Below are 20,218 nucleotides of genomic sequence, written 5' to 3'. Positions count from 1 at the left end.
TAGTTTACACTCCAGTTAAAATAAAAACTCATGGCTCACTGAGAACGTATGGCCATTCCCCTATGTCTTCTGCTCCACAGCGATAATCAGAAGCTGGCTGTCCAGTGGCTTTGTTTTCATTAAACCTGAATTTTCACTGAAACTTTAACAGTGAATTTTTAAAGTGTGTATTGACAGCCTTAAAAATGGACTTCAGGGTAAGTCAGACCGAGAAAGACAAATATCCTATAATATTGCTTGTATGTGGAATCTTAAAAAAAAAATGATACAAATGAACTTATTTACAAAACAGAAATAGAGTCACAGAGGTAGAAAACAAAGTTATGGTTACCAGGGCTGAAGAGGGTAGGAGGATAAATTGGGAGACTGGGATGGACATATACCCACTACTATATATAAAATAGATAACTAATAAGGACCTACTGTATAGCACAGGGAACTCTACTCAATACCCTGTAATGACCTATATGGGAAAAGAATCTAAAAGAGTGTTTATATGTATATGTATAACCGATGCACTTCGTTGTACAACAGAAGCTAACACAACATTGTAAATCAACTATACTCCAATAACCATTTTTAAAAGATGGGCTTCAGGGAATATTATTTATAACTGCAGACGAAATGCTTAGATGCCAACATCGAGCCGATTTAAGCGCCGCATGCTTCACTGTGTGCTACCATTTTTTAGCCATCTGCTGCCAGGTCTTGCCCCACCAGCTCCAGCAGCGCTATTTCCTCCCGTCCCTTCCGTTTCCCCGGGTGACAGAAAACATGGCGGCAACAACCCATGGCTGAGAAGTGCCTGAACTGAGAAGACTTCCAAGGCTAATGTTGCTTCCCTCCAGAGGCATGAAATTTCACACTTCACTTGCTCACACCCCTTGAAATTCTATCCCTCAGAAATGTATTTTGGTTAACTTGCTGACCTCTCTTCAAATGTGAAACCCCGTAGTGTGGATTTGCTTAGCAGTTTGCTTTAGATGAGCGCTTCTGGAAAGCCACCGGTCTGTAAGGCTGTAATGCGGAGAAAAGGAGACTTGTGGGCCTGGGTCACTTCAGAGGCTCACGGACCGGTTGAGACCAGGGGAGGATGGCGAGACCAACAGCAAAAATACCTGGACACTTGGATGTGAAGGAAAAGATAAGAAAGGGAACTGGACATAGTCCCAATGCAAACTGAATCTTACCCCTAAACTTAGTTATATCTTGTGAAGGAGTCAGGAAGTCAGCCTAGACCCAGCTGACCACCATATTAATGAAGCTTCAAAGCCTCCAAATCGTGTTTTTTTCTTATATCTATTTCCCTCCCCTCCTACCATTTCTTTTTTCTGTCTTGGGTTGGTAATTACTTTTTAGTCATTTATGTTGAAATTTTATGACACCTGACTAGGATTTATTTCCAATTCTTATTAAGACCAGTTATAATTTTTCTAGGAAGACCCAAACCAAGAAAAATCCTTATACTGATTACATAGGCACATGTAATTCATTTTAAAATTAGTTAATAATTTTTCCTTAGGAATACCTCTGTATTATTGATATGTACTAGAAGAAAGAAAAGGTTGACCCCTTTGTTGTTTTAATACCAAAAAATATTGAAATTACAATTGTTAAAAGTAGTTGAGGGGCTTCCCTGGTGGCGCAGTGGTTGAGAGTCCACCTGCCGATGCAGGGGACGTGGGTTCGTGCCCTGGGCCGGGAAGATCCCACATGCTGCGGAGCAGCTGGGCCCGTGAGCCATGGCTGCTGAGCCTGCGTGTCTGGAGTCTGTGCTCTGCAACGGGAGGCGCCGCAGCAGTGAGAGCCCCGTGTACCGCAAAAAAAAAAAAAAAAAGTAGTTGAGAGATTCCTCTTGCCTGGAGGGCCAGCTCAGCTCAGACTGGCTCTTTGGAGTAATGTGTTCCAAGTGCCTACGGCCTTTTCCTTTTTTAACTTAAAAAACTATGGGTTTGCCTGTTACAGTAAAAATGAAATAAACAATAATAACTTTAACTCTTTCTTCCTTTCCTCCTTTCCTTTGTTTAAAAATAATTTACCAAATGCCAAAGACATGTCAGGCGTTGTCCTAGCCTCTTGGGATGCAAAGATGAATAAAACACTATTCTTATTCTTAAGAAAATATATATGTTGATAAAAACCCAAGGCCATCTGTTTGTTCCAGAATGAAGGCATTGACAAATTGCTAGATCGGAGGAGAGAGGGATGAGCTCACTCCCCACTGAGTAGTCAAGAAAGTCGGCAGAAAATACACGAGAGCCTAACCCTAAATGAGGAGGGAGGCTTGCTACGTAAAAAAGGAAAAGGACATTTAAGTAGGAGGAATAGTCTGTGCAAAGGTAAAGCGTGCTGGAGGAAATGTGTGTCGGTTCCATGGGATTAGAAATTAGTTAGAATGCACCCAAATGTTCATTGCAGCACTATTTACAATAGCCAGGACATGGAAGCAAGCTAAATGCCCATTGACAGACAAATGGATAAAGAAGATGTGGTACATATATACAATGGAATATTACTCAGCCATGAAAAAGAATGAAATAATGCCATTTGCAGCAACATGGATGGACCTAGAGATTACCACACTAAGTGAATTCAGGCAGAGAAAGACAAATATCATATGATATCGCTTATATGTGGAATCCAAAGAAATGGTACAAATGAACCTACTTACGAAACAGAAATTGAATCACAGATGTAGAAAACAAACTTGTGTTACCAGGGGGGAAAACAGGGGGGGCGGTAAATTGGGAGATTGGGGTTGACATATACACACTACTATATATAACATAGATAACTAATAGAAGAAACTGTATAGCACAGGGAACTCTATTCAATACTCTGCAATGACCTATATGGGAACAGAATCTAAAAAAGAGTGGATATATGTGTATGTATAACTGACTCACTTTGCTGTACAGCAAAAACTAACACAACATTGTAAATGAACTATACTCCAATTTAAAAAATCAATTAAAAAGAAAAAAAAAAGAAATTAGTTAGAGATAATGGAAAGGTGGGTTGGAATAGCGGTTGTGACCTAAGCAAGAGACTGGGGTGCACAGCTTAGCATACCATGCTCATAAATCTGGACTTAATTCTGGAGGAAGTTGGGAGTCCTGACAAATGTTCAGTGAGACCAAAATTGTGTTGTACAACATTCTTTCTAGATGCTGAGGGATGGGCGGTAGAGGTAGACGAAAGGCAGCGTTTCCACACTCAACTATTTTAATCCACTAGAGGACCCTGAAGTAGGCATGACTCCCTTGTCTTCTCTGTACAGATATGGCCTCAGGCTGAAAAAGTTTAAATTACTTGCCCAAGGCCAAGTGGTAAACCAAGGACTCTAACCAGATCTTCTGATTCTCATTCCAGTGAGAATCCACTGGCCCCTACTGGCTTCTGCTTCTCGAGGTGACAGCAACAGCTGCTGTTTGAAGGACACCTACAGTTGGCCTGGTGTTGTACCACACACTTTGCCTTCAGTGGCTCTTCTGAATCCCAGTCAAATCTGTGAAATATAAATTATGATCCCCCTTTTGTAAATGAGGAAACTGAGGCCTGGAGAGAGGAAGCAAATACACAAGGACACATTAGTCACAAAGCGGGGACTATCTGAGTCCAGAGACCTGCTCATAGCTAGTCAGCTATAGTTCTTTCTGACATGTAAGAAGAAAACCAACCACGCGCCATCAGTCGGCCATGTGAGAGGCATTCACAAAGGTTGAATAAATGTAGAATGAGAGTATGAATCCAGTGGCAAATGAGTGGCAGAGCTAGACTTAGAAAGAAAGCAGGTCTTTCCACCAACATTCTTCCCATGACCACACTTGGCAAAAATCTACTCTGGACCTAATTTAGACAGACGACGTTGTCTAACTCACATGGAGAAAAGTTACAGAATGTCTGACGCTGGGTTGAAATCTCTGGCCTCTGAGATAAATCTTTCAAAACCTCATCCTCTTTCCAGTATGTGACCAGCCCAGTGGGGTGGCTCAGGCAGGAGCTGACCTTTTAAACGGTCTAATGATCAGACCTGGAAAAGTCCAACAGTAGCCTCGGGAAGCTGGATTGAGAATAAGGACTTCTGGCCTTCAAATAAAGATCCTTAACCAATTTTTAATTTTTCACATAAAATGAGCTTAGCTAAATAATAGATGATGAAAACACTTTGCAAATAGAGCTCTCATTTCATGCCAGACTTCGAACGTTACATAAAACCCACTTTCTCATCCAAACAATCTAGAAAAATGTGATTACACCAGAAAGAAGATGAAGGTAGATACTGAGGAGACATTTGTCTTTTAGGCATTTAACTATGAAATAATTAAATTCAATGCAGTGTGTAATTATACAAAAACGAAACCCGATCTCCCTAGAAATTTCCCCTCTATTACCTCAGGGGAATGAGCTAGACCCTGTTTTTTCTTGTTTGAATTTTCTGTATTAATCTTGTCATGATTAGTTTAAAAAAAAGAAATCCCGGTATTAACTTGAGGTAGGTTTCACATTTTCTGGAGTTCCCACATAGGGAAAGAGTCTGTCCTGCCATTTCCACATGGAGCTTTTGGGTACCTGGCAGCAAGCAAAGGTGGCTGGAAGCACAGCATCCTTGGCTGTGGCCCGTCTCTGCGCCTGAGACTGTGGGTTTTCGTAGAACAAAGGCCTTTCTCATCACAGGTGCAAAACTGATAAGCGTGGCCTTTTTTTTTTTTTAACTATAAAATTCAGATAAATCTCTTTAAAGTGCTCATGGGCTAAACTCTTTAACTGACACAGAATATGTCTTCTGAAAAGTATATTTTGAGATAACCATGTTTTATTAACATTTAGGGGCTTATTAAAACTGTAAGGAGATAAGGAGAGAATGCATTTTTCAGATTCCAGTTGGATTTTTCACCCTTCTGTAAACTGTGACCCACATATATTTAGTTACTGCTTAAAATTTTTCAAATTGAAATATAGTTGTCGTACAATATTATGTTAGTTTCAGGTGTACTACCTAGTGATTGATATTTGCGGACATTATGAAATGATCACCATGATCAGTCTAGTAACCATCTGTCTCCACATGAAGTTATTATGATTATTATTGACCATATTCTTTATGCTGTATATTACCTCCCCATGACATTTATTATATACTGGAGGTTTGTACCTCATAATCTCCGTCACCTATTTTACTCACCCATCCCCACTCCTCCACATATATTGAAATTCTATTTAAAAGTAAAACTTGGTCTGCTTTTTCCTTCATATTTTCATCAGTACTTTGAGAAAGAGACTTGGTCAGTATATCAACAATTTTCCTGAAGCTAGCTGTTTTGAGTTAGCTTACTACTTAGGAATTAACAATTAGGCTAATTCTTTTTCCAGCTCAGTATTCAGTCATCATGGGAGGAAGTGTGCAGCCTCTAATAAATCAGCATTTCTCTACCAGCCATTCTTGGTTATACGACAGCAACAGGTTTACAAAGAAGAGACAGCTCCACATACCGTCTTCTCTCTACCAGTATCTTTGCCCATCCTTTTTCCTTGCTTTTTTAGGGAACTTCGAGCAAAGAGAACTACTAATTACAACTCTAGCTGCAATAGATCAAAACACTCGGGTACCACTTTTCTTGCCTTGAGTCCTTTGTCAGATTAAAAGACTGTTGATACAGTAAAAGAGACATCACCATAACTTAATGAATCTATTTTTCTGGTTTTCTTGCTGAAAAATATGACTGCACTTTTGGGATTCTAGAGGCTGCTGCTTTCAAACGCTGAGTCCTCACAGAGATTTTTTTCCCCTCTTCTCCAGAAATTTCCGCAGCTGCCAGGGCCGCATTTGCTTTTCAAGACCCTAACTGGGCCATGACTGCCCTGAATCAGATGTTGTAAATTCAGAAAAGCATGAAAAACTCCCCATTTTCTCTCTCTCCCTGAAAGAGGAGGGCAATGCTATAGGTCCCATCACAGGGCAATGCTATAGGTCCCAGCCAGCTGCTATAAGCGTGTATCAATCCCACAAGAAACTGATTTTTTTTTTTAAGTTTTTTGATATACATACTTTAAGGCAAGAACTGGGAGTTCTCTGGAGTGAATTTTCTTGTGGATGTTTTAAACCCAGTAGGAACGTTGATTGACGTGTACCATGTGTGAATATGCTCCTATAATTAACACCTAAATCAAACTCCTGCCTTTCTCCATCCTGTGTGGAGTTTACAGATTAATCCCATTGCAGAGTTAGAATCTTTACTGTGATCCTCTTTAGGGAAATTAAAACGGCAGGGGCCCTTGGCTTAGACTCTCCAAGTGGGAACAATGGTCTTAATAAAGCTCTGTTTTCTTGAATGATTCCTTTTTATTTCAATGCAGGGCGGTTTCATGAAGGATAAGGAAAGAGATTCCTTGTCTGTTTTGTGTATAAGCACGTGTATTTAATGATGGTGGGTCAAACTATAGCACAACAGCTTGGTCTTAGAGGAAAGGGCTAGATTTCCATCTAAAGAAGATGGTTAAGAGATTCGGAGGTAGCCCAACTGTGTCATTCTGCTCAGTTTTAGGTCCTTCAATACACAATCGCTCCTCAAGAAGTTGTACCCACCATCTTTGCAGGCTGAACTGTCCTCTGAGCTTCTAGCATGGAAAAAAGGGCAATTTGTTTTCTTCTTTTCTTTTCGTTGCTCTTCTTATTTTTTCTTTTTTGGATAAATAGCGAAAATAACAAGTAAAGTTTCAAGTATACAGTAGCTGCTGCACAGATATCAACTGACATTCTTCTGACTACAGGATGTCTGTGGGCTCCAAGCAATTGAAATTTCACTTACTTACTGCATATTCCCTCCATTACAATGTCTACATTGACCAGACCTGAACAGAGCATTCCTTATGCTACTTCATGGTTTTCATACCTATAAATGTATATAACTACTTTTCATTCATGAGCATCTCTGGCTGGAAACAAAATTTTTGCACAGAGTTCGATAAAGCTAAACATGAAATTTAAATGATTTGAAACGAGATGATCAAAATCAGTAATAAATTAATTTTAAACATTTCTGGACACTCTTCTAAACATAAACATTTTTTTCTCAATCTTTTCAGATTCCCAAACTACAACATTTTATTTTCTTTTTTCCATGATTACATTTACAAATGGTAAAACTTATGGTCAAAAAATGAGCATCTGATTCTTTTAACCTTAAAAATAAATCAGTTGTAGATTTTCAATAGGAAATATTCACATAGAAAAGAGTAATAATAACTCTTTTTTTTTTTAATACTGATAGGTTGAACAGGATTTTTTTAAAGGCTGATATAAGCCTCATCTGTTTGGTGTAACTTTACAATTTTTTTGATGTTAGGAAGACACTGATTTTAAGGACTAGAAATGTGTCATATGGGCAAGGACTTCCACTTACCCTCATCTTCCTCCACAGAGACCCAGGGTGTCTGTTTGTTCCTCTCCCTTGCTCCTAACATACACTATTGTCATTCCCTCTCCAAGCCTGTGGTCATATCAATGGACAGAAATATAACATTTGTGGAGATTTTGTGTGGACTTCACACTATCTGAGTTACTTTGTACACACCATCCGATTTAACTTTCAGAACAACCCCCAGACGTAGGAATCTCTATTTTACAAATAAAGAAAGTAAGGCTGTCAACAAAATACTAGCAAACAGAATCCAACAGCACATTAAAAGGATCATACACTATGATCAAGTGGGTTCATCCCAAGAATGCAAGGATTCTCCAATATACGCCAATCAATCAATGTGATAAACCATATTAACAAATTGAAGGAGAAAAACCATATGATCATCTCAATAGATGTGGAGAAAGCTTTTGACAAAATTCAACACACATTTATGATAAAAACCCTCCAGAAAATAGGCATAGGGGGAACTTTCCTCAACATAATAAAGGCCATATATGACAAATCCACAGCCAACATTGTCCTCAATGGTGAAAAACTGAAACCATTTCCACTGAGATCAGGAACAAGACAAGGTTGCCCACTCTCACCTCTATTATTCAACATAGTTTTGGAAGTTTTACCCACAGCAATCAGAGAAGAAAAAGAAATAAAAGGAATCCAAATTGGAAAAGAAGAAGTAAAGCTGTCACTGTTTGCAGATGACATGATACTATACATAGAGAATCCGAAAGATGCTACCAGAAAACTACTAGAGCTAATCAATGAATCTGGTAAAGTAGCAGGATACAAAATTAATGCACAGAAATCTCTTGCATTCCCATACACTAATGATGAAAAATCTGAAAGAGAAATTAAGAAAACACTCCCATTTACCACTGCAACAAAAAGAATAAAATGCCTAGGAATAAACCTACCTAAGGAGACAAAAGACCTGTATGCAGAAAATTATAAGACACTGATGAAAGAAATTAAAGATGATACAAATAGATGGAGAGATATACCATGTTCTTGGATTGGAAGAATCAACATTGTGAAAATGCACTCTACTACCCAAAGCAATCTACAGATTCAATGCAATCCCTATCAAACTACCACTGGCATTTTCCACAGAACTAGAACAAAAAATTTCACAATTTGTATGGAAACACAAAAGACCGTGAATAGCCAAAGCAATCTTGAGAAAGAAAAACAGAGCTGGAGGAATCAGGCTCCCTGACTTCAGACTATACTGCAAAGCTACTGTAATCAAGATAGTACTGGCACAAAAACAGAAATATAGATCAATGGAACACGATAGAAAGCCCAGAGATAAACCCACGCACATTTGGTCACCTTATCTTTGATAAAGGAGGCAAGAATATACAGTGGAGAAAAGACAGCCTCTTCAATAAGTGGTGCTGGGAAAACTGGACAGCTACATGTAAAAGAATGAAATTAGAACACTCCCTAACACCATACACAAAAATAAACTCAAAATGGATTAAAGACCTAAATGTAAGGCAAGATACCATCAAACTCTTAGAGGAAAACATAGGCAGAACACTCTATGACATAAATCACAGCAAGATCCTTTTTGACCCACCTCCTAGAGAAATGGAAATAAAAACAAAAATAAACAAATGGGACCTAATGAAACATAAAAGCTTTTGCACAGCAAAGGAAACCATAAACAAGATGAAAAGACAACCCTCAGAATGGGAGAAAATATTTGCAAATGAAGCAACTGACAAAGGATTAATATCTAAAACATACAAGCAACTCATGCAGCTCAATATCAAAAAAACAAACAACCCAATCCAAAAATGGGCAGAAGACCTAAATAGACATTTCTCCAAAGAAGATATACAGATTGCCAACAAACTCATGAAAGAATGCTCAACATCATTAATCAGTAGAGAAATGCAAATCAAAACTACAATGAGATATCATCTCATACTGGTCAGAATGACCATGATCAAAAAATCTACAAACAATAAATGCTGGAGAGGGTGTGGAGAAAAGGGAACCCTCTTGCACTGTTGGTGGGAATGTAAACTGATACAGCCACTATGGAGAACAGTATGGAGGTTCCTTAAAAAACTACAAATAGAACTACCATATGACCCAGCAATCCCACTACTGGGCATATACCCTGAGAAAACCATAATTCAAAAAGAGCCATGTACCAAAATATTCATTGCAGCTCTATTTACAATAGCCAGGACATGGAATCAACGTAAGTGTCCATCGACAGATGAATGGATAAAGAAGATGTGGCACATATATACAATGGAATTACTCAGCCATAAAAAGGAACAAAACTGAGTTATCTGTAGTGAGGTGGATGGACCTAGAGACTGTCATACAGAGTGAAGTAAGTCAGAAAGAGAAAAATAAATACCGTATGCTAACACATATATATGGAATCTAAAAAAAAAGAAAATGGTCAGAAGAACCTAGGGGCAAGATGGGAATAAAGATGCAGACCTACTAGAGTATGGACTTGAGGATACAGGGAGGGGGAAGGGTAAGCTGGGAGAAAATGAGAGAGAGGCATGGACATATATACACTACCAAATGTAAAATAGATAGCTAGTGAGAAGCAGCTGGATAGCACAGGGAGATCAGCTCGGTGCTCTGTGACCACCTAGAGGGGTGGGATAGGGAGGGTTGGAGGGAGGGAGACGCAAGAGGGGAGAGATATGGAGACATATATATATGTATAACTGATTCACTTTGTTATAAAGCAGAAACTGACACACCACTGTAAAGCAATTATACTCTAATAAAGTTAAAAAATATAAAAATAAATAAAAAATTAAAAAAGAAACTAAGGCTGAAAGGTATGGTTACTTGCTCAAAGTGACAGAGCAAAGAAGTAACAGAATGACAAGTTTTTGAAAATGCTACAAAGTGTTGTAGCTGATGTGCATACACTGCATGGTGAGAATGCAAGGGGCTGGGAAGGAGTCCCTTCTTCCCTGTGGGAGGAAGAGGGAGGGAAGTGTTAATAAAGACTTCATAGAGCAGATCCACAGATACAAGCTAGTGGTTACCAGTAGGGGCGTGGGGGGGAATATAGGGGTGGCAGAGTGAGAGGTACAAACTATCCAGCATAAGATAGGCTACAAAGATGTAACACGGGGAATATAGCCAATATTTTGTAATAACTGTAGATGGAAAGTAACCTTTAAAAATTGTGTAAAAAGCACAACTATGTATAAAACAGATAACTAATGGGAACCTACTGTAGAGCACAGGGAACACTACTCAGTGTTGTGTGGTGACCTAAATGGGAAGGAAATCCGAAAGAGGGGAGATATATATATATATATATATATATATATATATATATATATATATATATACAGCTGATTCCCTTTGCTGTACAGCAGAAACTGACACAACATTGTAAAGCAACTATACGCCAACAAAAATTAATTTTTAAAAATTGTATAAAAACTTTTAAAATTGTTTTTTGAAAATGTTAAAGTCTTCATAAAGAGATGAACTCTGAAAATGAGGAGAAAAACCAGTTTTCTGAATCCAAAGTCAAAGCCGTTTGCACCATTCACTGTCATAAATTCCTCATCCTCTCTGTCTATCCAAATGTTACCTGTCCTTCAGCACGAAGCTTCATAAAAACTTGACATATATACGTTTATATGTATAAAATAGATAACTAATAAGAACCTGCTGTATAAAAAACTAAAATTATTTTTTTAAAAAAAACTTGCTGACCACCTCTATCCTCTGAACTCCTGCAGTAATTATTTATCAGGCAATTTAACTGATGGATAATAATGCATTGCCTTATGAGATCCCTTTGTCATTGAAATGTTTGTGTTATAAATTCTTATGTATTTGTCTATATTTGTGGCTTATCACATCAAGTACACAGCAAGCTTTCTTTATTACACTGTTTACTGTTTTTCTTATATTGCCTTGTACATTGCCTCAAAAGTATTAGGTGCTTAATAGATCTCTCATATAATTCCAACTCTTTTTTATGGCCTCAATTAAAACTGACAGTTAGAGAAGTCCTAACTGCACATCCTCCACTAATATACCAGTATTGTAAAAATATTAACAATTTAAAACAATGGAGGGAGAAGAGAAAGTGAATCTAATAACTAAGACATTTGAATTAGAAAATATTTTAGATAAGTGAAATCCTTTATACTGTAATCCAGACTAAGCATGTGTGAAGAGCTGTCCACTTGGAAGTCCACATGTGGCTTTCTTGACTCTCCTCATCATTCCCTTCTTTTACCAGAATTGCACCCTCTCGCCCCAGTCTGTAAGCCTTTATTGCATATGCATATTTGTCTACATGGTGGGCTCCCTGCATTAGACTCCATTGCTTTGGAAGCAGAGAATCTGACCTATTAGTTTCATGTCTCCAGCACCACACTGAGACCTGATAGATACATAGTAGATGCTTAATGTTGAGTCAATCAACATTAAGGAATGGGACATGCAACTAAATATAATCCCAGGTGGGAGCTGCTCTAAGAAAGGGCTTCATATGGGACTCCCTGGTGGTACAGTGGTTAAGAATCCACCTGCCAAGGCAGGCGACACAGCTTCGAGCCCTAGTCCAGGAAGATCCTACATGCCGCGGAGCAACTAAGCCCGTGCGCCACAACTACTGAGCCTGCGCTCTAGAGCCCGCGAGCCACAACTACTGAGCCGGCTTGCCACAACTACTGAAGCCCGCACGCCTAGAGCCCGTGCTCCGCAACAGGAGAAGCCACCGCAATGAGAAGCCCGCGCACCACAACGAAGGGTAGCCCCTGCTCGCCGCAACTAGAGAAAGCCCGCACGCAGCAACGAAGAACCAACGCAGCCAAAATTAAATAAATAAATTTATTTAAAATAAAAAAGAAAGGGCTTCATAGAGAGCTATGAGGACCCATGGAACATCATCTGGAACAGAGAAGATTCAATTTAATATGATGCTTGAACTTTGTCATAAATGATCAATAATAAGTGATTATTGATAATAATAATAATAACGATCAATCAATAAATGATTACCTACTTGGAGTTTACCAAGTAGGTAAGGAGGAGAAGACGTTCTAAGTAGAAGGGCCATGTGCAAAGACATAGAAGGTGACAAAGTCAGGTGTATTCAGGGAACATCAAACAGTCAAAATAGCTCCAGGAGCTCTTCAGGAAAGATTCACCCCACCCCTACTGGGGCCTCAGCACTCAGACATCACCCTTAACAACCTTCCTTCCCAGGATTTCAACAGATTGCAGTTTTTGTTCTTAAGCGAGTTCCAAGATCTCTGTCTCCCTTTTCAGATATAACCTGCTTACCTACTAAAAAGAGGAAACGTATACCGTCTACAGGTGCCCTGTGTAAAAGTCCATCTTACTTTACAAAGTGTGCTTACTTACGCTTTTTTTAAAGTAGAAGTAGCTGAAACAATTTTGAGAAAGAACAGAATTGGAGAGTTTACAATACCTGATTCCAAGTTTTACTATAAAATTACAATAATCAAGACAATCTGATAGTGGAAAAAATAAGCAAACAAACAAAATGTATATAAATCAATGGAACAGAATGGAGTACAGATATAGACCCACATATATGGCCAATTGATTTCTTGACAAAAGTGCTATAGTAATTCAATGGAGAAAAGATAGTCATTTTAACAAATGATGCTAGACTCATTAGATACACATATTAAAAACAAATAAACTAGCTTGCCTAACATCATATACAAAATTTAATTCAAAATGAATCACAAACCTAACAGTTAAATCTAAAACTATAACGTTTCTCAAAGAGAACAGGAAAAAATACTTATGACCTGGGCTTAGACAAAGATTTCTTAATAAGACAAAAAAAAATACCTCATAAAACTATCAAAGAAAAAAATGACAAATTGGACTTGATCAAAATTTAAAACTTCTGCTCATCAAAATACACTGTTAAGAAAATGAAAATACATTCCACAAACCAGGAGAAAATGTTTGCAATCATATATATAACACAGGACTTGTGCCCAGAATATATAAAGAACTCTCAAAATCTAAGAGGAGAAAACAAACAACCCAATTACAAATAAATAGATAAACAAAATGAAAACAAAGAGTTTGAATGGATACTTTACTGTTGAAAATATGCAAATATAAACTATATACATGAAAAGATGCTCAACATCATTAGTCATTAGGAAAATGCAAATCAAAATGACAGTGAGATACCACTAAACACCTACTGGAACGGATAATTTTTTTTTAAATCTCTCTTTATTAAGTACTGGCAAGGAAGCAGAACAATTTCTCGTGAAAATACAAAATGGTATAGTTATTTTGGGAAAAGACTGAGAGTTTCTTAAAAAGTTAAATATCAGTGGCCATACAACTCAGCAATCTCATTTCTATCAATAGATATTTAGCCAGGGGATATGAAAACATATGCCCAGATAAAGATCTGCAAACCAATGTTTACAGTAGCTTTATTCAGAACTGCCAAAAACTGGGAACAACCCAACTGTACATCAATCAGTGAAGGAATAAACAAATTGCACATCCATACAACGGACTACATCTCAGCAATATAAAGGAGCAAATTACTGATACATATAACATGGACAAATCTCAAAAGTATTATGCTAAGTGAAAGAGGACGGACATAAAAGGCTTTCTACTGTACGATTCCATTTATATGACATTCTAGAAGAAGCAATATATAGGGACAGAAGTCGATCAGTCGTTGCCAGGAATGGAGGTCATGGAATCTTCTATAGCTTGATTCTGGGGTTGGTTACGTAAAAACTGTATATGTTTGTCAAAACTCATCAAACTGTACATCTAAAACAGGTAAACTGTACTGTATGCAAATTATATCTTTAAAAAAGAGAGAGAAACCTGCCTCAGCATCCCAAAATAAGACAAGAGTAGGGATTAGATTATACTACAGCTACTCAATGGCTGTCTTGAAAAACGTATAAAAGAGATCTGAGACCCTTCCCTTGGCATTGTTCCTCAGTCATGTTGAGCTAACAGCAACCCTCTGTTGTTCACCATCATGTCTGAGTCCAAAACAGCTTGAATGACTGAAGATGTCACTCCAAGCAGAGGACATGGTTTTAAATACCTTAACTCTAAAAGACTATAATAACAACAAAAACAAAGAGGATCTGATTCAGCCCCCACGTCTTTTGGATGTAGACACTAGAGTTCTGTTTCCATTACATGGATTTAGGGCTGTGATCTATGTAGTATACACAACTGTAACTCAACACTTTGGATTGTCGTTACCAGACTAAATCATTACTACTTGTAAGTTTCCAATGAGACTGCCTTCTCGCTGCTATGATTGTCCTTTATTATCTGTGCCACTTGTCTATATCGTCTGGATCAGAGAAAATTGTCATGACCAGCAGTCCATCTGCATCCAGGCCAATCAGATCACATTGTTACCACATTGTCAACTGTCCTTTGTTCATTAAAAAGGTATAATCAAAAAGTGGGAAATCAGTAAACAATTCTTTTAGACCATTGCTCCTGCTTGGATGCCTCTGGTATTTGGACTCTGGAATAAATTATTTTGTATCATGGGTCACACCAAGAGAGTGAATCAGATTGCCTAAAACAAATACATTGAGAAACAAGAGCAGAATAAAATCCTCCAAAACATCAATAAACATAAATGGTTGCATGCACAAGACTAGAAGTGAATGATCTGAGAGGTAAGCAAAGAACCAGGTAGGGTCGGAGAAGCCAGTGAAATAGCATTTCAAGGGCTTATTGGTCCGTAGTGTCAAAATCCACCAGTGAGGTAAGGATTAAGAAGTGACTGTGTCGTGCGTGGTCAAGGCAACACATACAGAAACCATTCTTTGTTGAATGATAGAGTCAGATGCAGGACAGCTGGGGTAGGAGAAAGGATTGGAGACAATTCTTGCAAGAAACATGCCTAGGAAGGGAGGAAAAGAGACTGTACTACAGCTAGAGTGGATGCAGAAAAGAGAGTCCATTTTTAGATGATAAAGACAAGCTGACAGAACTGGGGTAAGATGCTAGTAAAGTGTGAGAGGTTAAAGACATAGAAGGGCTGCGGGGGTATTAATTTATGCAACAAAATCCTTGGAGGAGATAAATGGATTAGTACTGGATCAAAAGCAGAGGTTACAAAGGGAACCCTCCTACACTGTTGGTGGGAATGTAAATTGGTACAGTCACTGTAAAGAACAGTATGGAGGTTTCTTGAAAAACTAAAAGTAGAGCTACCATATGATCCAATAATCCCACTCCTGGGCATATATCTGGAGAAAACTCTAATTGGAAAAGATACATGCTCCCCAGTGTTCAGAGCAGCATTGTTTACAGTTGCCAAGGCATGGAAGCGAACTAAATGTCCATTGGCAGACGCATGGATAAAGAAGATGTGGTACATATACACAATGAAATATTACTCAGCCATGAAAAGGAATGAAATAATGTCATTTGTAGCAACATGGATGGACCTAGAAATTATCATACTAAGTGAAGTAAGTCAGACAGAGAAAGACAAATATCATGATATCGCTTATACGTGTAATCTCAAATATGATACAAGTGGTCTTATTTACAAAACAGAAATGGACTCACAGACATAGAAAACAAACATCGTTACCAAAGAGGAAGGGGGAAGTGGAATTAAGAGTTTGGGATTAGCAGATACAAACTACTCTATATAAAATAGAAAACGACAAGGACCTACTATATAGCACAGGGAACTATAGTCAATATCTTGTAATAAGTTAAATGGAAAAGAATCTGAATATATTCAGTTATATATATCAATATATGTACATATATATTTGTGTGTATGTATATATATATATATATAACTGAATCACTTTGCTGTACACCAGAAACTACCACAACATTGTATATCAATTATACTTTAATTTTTTAAAAAATCGGAGGTTACATGTTTTCACATATACCCCTCCCATTAGATTGTAAACTCCTTTATGTTAGATTCTTACATAAACTATATTTTTGCACTTCCACAGAACTTAACCAAGTGGGAATTTAATGAACAAATGGAGGTTAATTAAATGAATAATTCTTACCTAAGATGATAACATCTTCCATTTCTTTTGGTTTAAAATCAGCGAGTTTGAAATGAATCCAAATCTAAATGGTCTTTATGTCTACGATTTTTTAAATATTTGCTATAAACACTATCAGTTCTGACTTCATATCAGCCTTAACGATAAACCGAAGGGGATGTCCAACACTTGGACCTGTGGACAGGAAGTCTTACCTTCTGATGCAATTTTTAAGTGAGCTTTGTATGTGGAGGGTATTTTATTTATTGTGAAAACCTACATCTTGCTTGGATTTTCAAAAGCCTTTATAAAAGCCAAGAGTATTTTCTAAGAATCAGAGCAACACCACACAGGCCCAAATTAAGAATTAACAGTGGGGCGTCCCTGGTGGCGCAGTGGTTGAGAGTCCGCCTGCCGATGCAGGGGACACGGGTTCCTGCCCCAGTCCGGGAAGATCCCACATGCCGCGGAGCGGCTGGGCCCGTGAGCCACAGCCGCTGAGCCTGCGCATCTGGAGCCTTTGCTCCGCAACGGGAGAGGCCACAACGGTGAGATGCCCACGTACCGCAAAAAAAAAAAAAAGGAGCCTGAAGAGAAAACCTAGTTCCTCCTGATGTCAAACGAGAGACAGACAAGGTGTTTCCTGAGCAGCTGCGGAGCACCAGGCACTTTCTGGCGTTCACATATGTGATCTCATTTCATCCTTACCATACTCCCATCCAGCAAGATATTATTACTTCTCACTTACTTAAGAGGAAGCAAACTCAGAGATGTTAAGTAACAACTCAAAGTCACCTTGTTAGCATCAGAGCTGATTCTTGAATCTTCATGACCCTTCACTCGGAGCGCTGCACCGTCAACCTGGCTCCAGTTTTTCCCTCCTCAAATCTATCCTCTCTTCAAGCTGGAAGAGAATTGTGTCTAAAACACAAATCTGACTATATCATTTAAGACTCCTTAGCTTCAAGGGACAAAATCCCAAACCAACCTGGTTTAGACCAAGATGGAGTTTACTGGTTTGCAGAAATCACTCCCCAGGGTTTGGGGCTAGATGCAAAGATTCAAATATCAACAATTATGTTCCTTCTCTCTCTGTCTCTCTCTCATCTCCACTGTCCTCTGTGTTGACCTCACTCTCATTTAGCCCACAAATGCTTCTACTGGACACTGGATGTAAGATGATGAGCATGATTTTTTTCTGGAGTAATGAAAGGGATTGTATACAAAACTATGAGCTGGTTCCTCAATTTGGAGTCAACTTCCAAAAGTAAAGGATGGATGGATGCGGTTACTATAATGAACTCCTGAGTCAAAGCGGCAGTCAGAATTGTCTGACTCCTACAGACCTATGGTGTTCCTAAAAGTGAAATAGACAGGAAGCTTACTAAATTCTTACTTGATCTGTATAAACATAAAATGTCAAGAGTAAGTGAAAAAAAATCTAACTTGATTCATAAAAACAAAGAGTCAACAGCTCCTCAATCAATTCCCAGACGTGAGCCAGTTTACAGACCCAGAACCCGTTGAATCGAGAAGGCTGGGTCCCCTTGAGGAAGGACCCCAGTACACTACCCAGAGTTTACAATGTTAATCTTTCTCCTAGTTTTCCCCAAAGAGACCTGCAGCCTTTTGCCACGGTACTTTGGGAAAATGAAAATAATCAGACCTTTATTGGATTACTGGACACTGGCTCTGAACCGACACTTATTCCAGGAGACTCAAAACGTTACGGTAGCTCTTCAGTCGGAGTAGGGGCTTATGGAGGTCAGGTGATCAATGGAGTTCACTCAGGTCCGTCTCACAGTGGGTCCAGTGGTCCCTAAGCCCGTCCTGTGGCTATTTTCCCAGCTCCAGAACGTGTAATTGGAACAGACATACTTAGCTGCTGGCAGAATCCCCACATTGGTTTCCTGACCTGTGTAGTATGGGCTATTAGAGTGGGAAATGCCAAGTGGAAGCCATTGGACCTGCCTTTACCTAGGAAATAGCAAATCAAAAGCAATTCTGCATCCCTGGAGTGATGGCAGACATTTGAAAGATGCAGACCACTTCTCTCCATACTTGTAGAAAAGGCCACCAGAAGCAGTTTGCTCTCAGCTGACAAGGCCAAAAATACCTGTTCACTGTCCCACCTCAAGGACACATCAACTCTCCTGCCCTGCGGCAAAACTGGGATCACAGGGCTCTTGATCGCCTTTCCCTTCCACAAGATGTCACGGTGCTTCATTATATCGATGGCATGGTGCTGATTGGGCCCAGGGAGCGAGAAGCAGCAAGTACTCTAGACTTATTGGTAAAACGTTTGTGTGTCAGAGGGTGAGAAACAAATCAAACTAAAATTCAGAGGCCTTCTACCTCGGTGAAAGTTCTAGGGGTCCGATGGTGTGGGATTTGTCAAGGTGGTCTTTTTACAGTAAACGATCAGCTGTTGCCTCTGGTCCTTCCTACAGCCAAGGAAGAGGAACACCTAGGGGGCCTCTTGGGATTTGCGGGGGGGAACATATTCCTCATTAGATGTGTTGCTCTGACCCACTGACCGAGTGACCCTCAAAGTTGCTAGTTTTGAGTGGAGTCCAGAGCAAGAGAGGGCTCTGCAACAGGTCCAGGCTGCTGTTCCAGCCACCCTGCCACTCGGGCCACGTGACCCAGCAGATCCAGTGGGGCTTGAAGGGGCGATGGCAGAGAGGAAAGCTACATGGAGGTGTTGACAAGCCCCTAGTGGTGAATCACAGCACAGACCTTTAGGATTTCGGAGCAAAGCCCTGACATCTTCTGCAGATAGCTGAACATGCATACAAGCCCCTGTGCCCTGTCCTTTGAAGTAGAAGGCTTTTGCTTTCATCTCCCAGGCCTCCCTTGAGTCTCCAAAGGCTGGCTCAAGAGTTAATGATTAGGAAATGTGAAGATATAGAAACAAATAGCTGTTGGGCCAGGAGACTGGTAACAATTTAGACTATAAACCACCCAAGCACGCAGCAGAGTCCCCGAACTCCCAGTTCCCTGAAGGATATAGATAAAGGTCTGACCCGCATTCCTAAGTTGTTTTTACAGGAAGCCGACCCACCAGATGAAAACTGCCAACCGCAAGCACGGAGACAAACCAGAAGACTGGTGACGCTCAAAACTTCACCTTGATGCCAACCAATCTGGGACTTGTGCACAAGCTGATCACACACCCTGCAGCCCCCTCCCTCCTGCTGCCTTTAACCATCACGTCTCTGTAGCCTCCTAGTCCTACAGCTTCAGGATCAGGCAAATTTTTTAAAGGAAGACCCTTACATGTGTTTGAGGCAGGCCCACTCCCATGAGTTTGGCTTTGTTTCTTAAACTCCACCAGATTATGGAAGATTTCACTCTATCTTTTGGAAGCCCTTTGCCAAGTTCATGGCCTCTTGTGTGTATCCCCACGCATTTGGGACTCTAAATTTCCAGTCTATCATATCGATGAGATGTAAAAGCTGAAATGCCTCTTCTTACCCTTTGTAGCATTCTCCTACATGAACCTAGAACTAGCAAATGTCTCCAGGAAAGAAAATGCCCGGCCATCTTCAGCCAATTGCAGTGGGACCCCTCCCTCAGGAATGCCAATTCATCCATTACTTGTTGCTTCTTCATCTCTCTGCTGTCTTTGAAACTGTTTTTATATTTGTTTGATTCCTCTAGTTGTAGGAGAAACTGCATAAACAACTATCTTCTACCCAAAAGCATTTGAGAGTGATCTTTTTGGTCTACAAATCTGAACACATCATTCTCCTA

The 20,218-nt window shown here is 39.4% G+C and overlaps 1 pseudogene; it reads left to right on the top strand.

Moving 5' to 3' along the window:
• The first annotated feature begins 18,500 nt into the window (after positions 1-18,500).
• LOC114895355 lies at positions 18,501-19,248 on the top strand (annotated as a pseudogene).
• The last annotated feature ends 970 nt before the right edge of the window (positions 19,249-20,218 follow it).

The sequence above is a fragment of the Monodon monoceros genome, unplaced genomic scaffold (assembly GCF_005190385.1).
Source record: "Monodon monoceros isolate NGI ecotype Baffin Bay Population unplaced genomic scaffold, NGI_Narwhal_1 Super_Scaffold_14, whole genome shotgun sequence".
Lineage (NCBI taxonomy): Eukaryota > Metazoa > Chordata > Mammalia > Artiodactyla > Monodontidae > Monodon > Monodon monoceros.
Note: the sequence above shows the minus strand (reverse complement) of the source record. Positions and strands in the feature narration are given on the sequence as shown.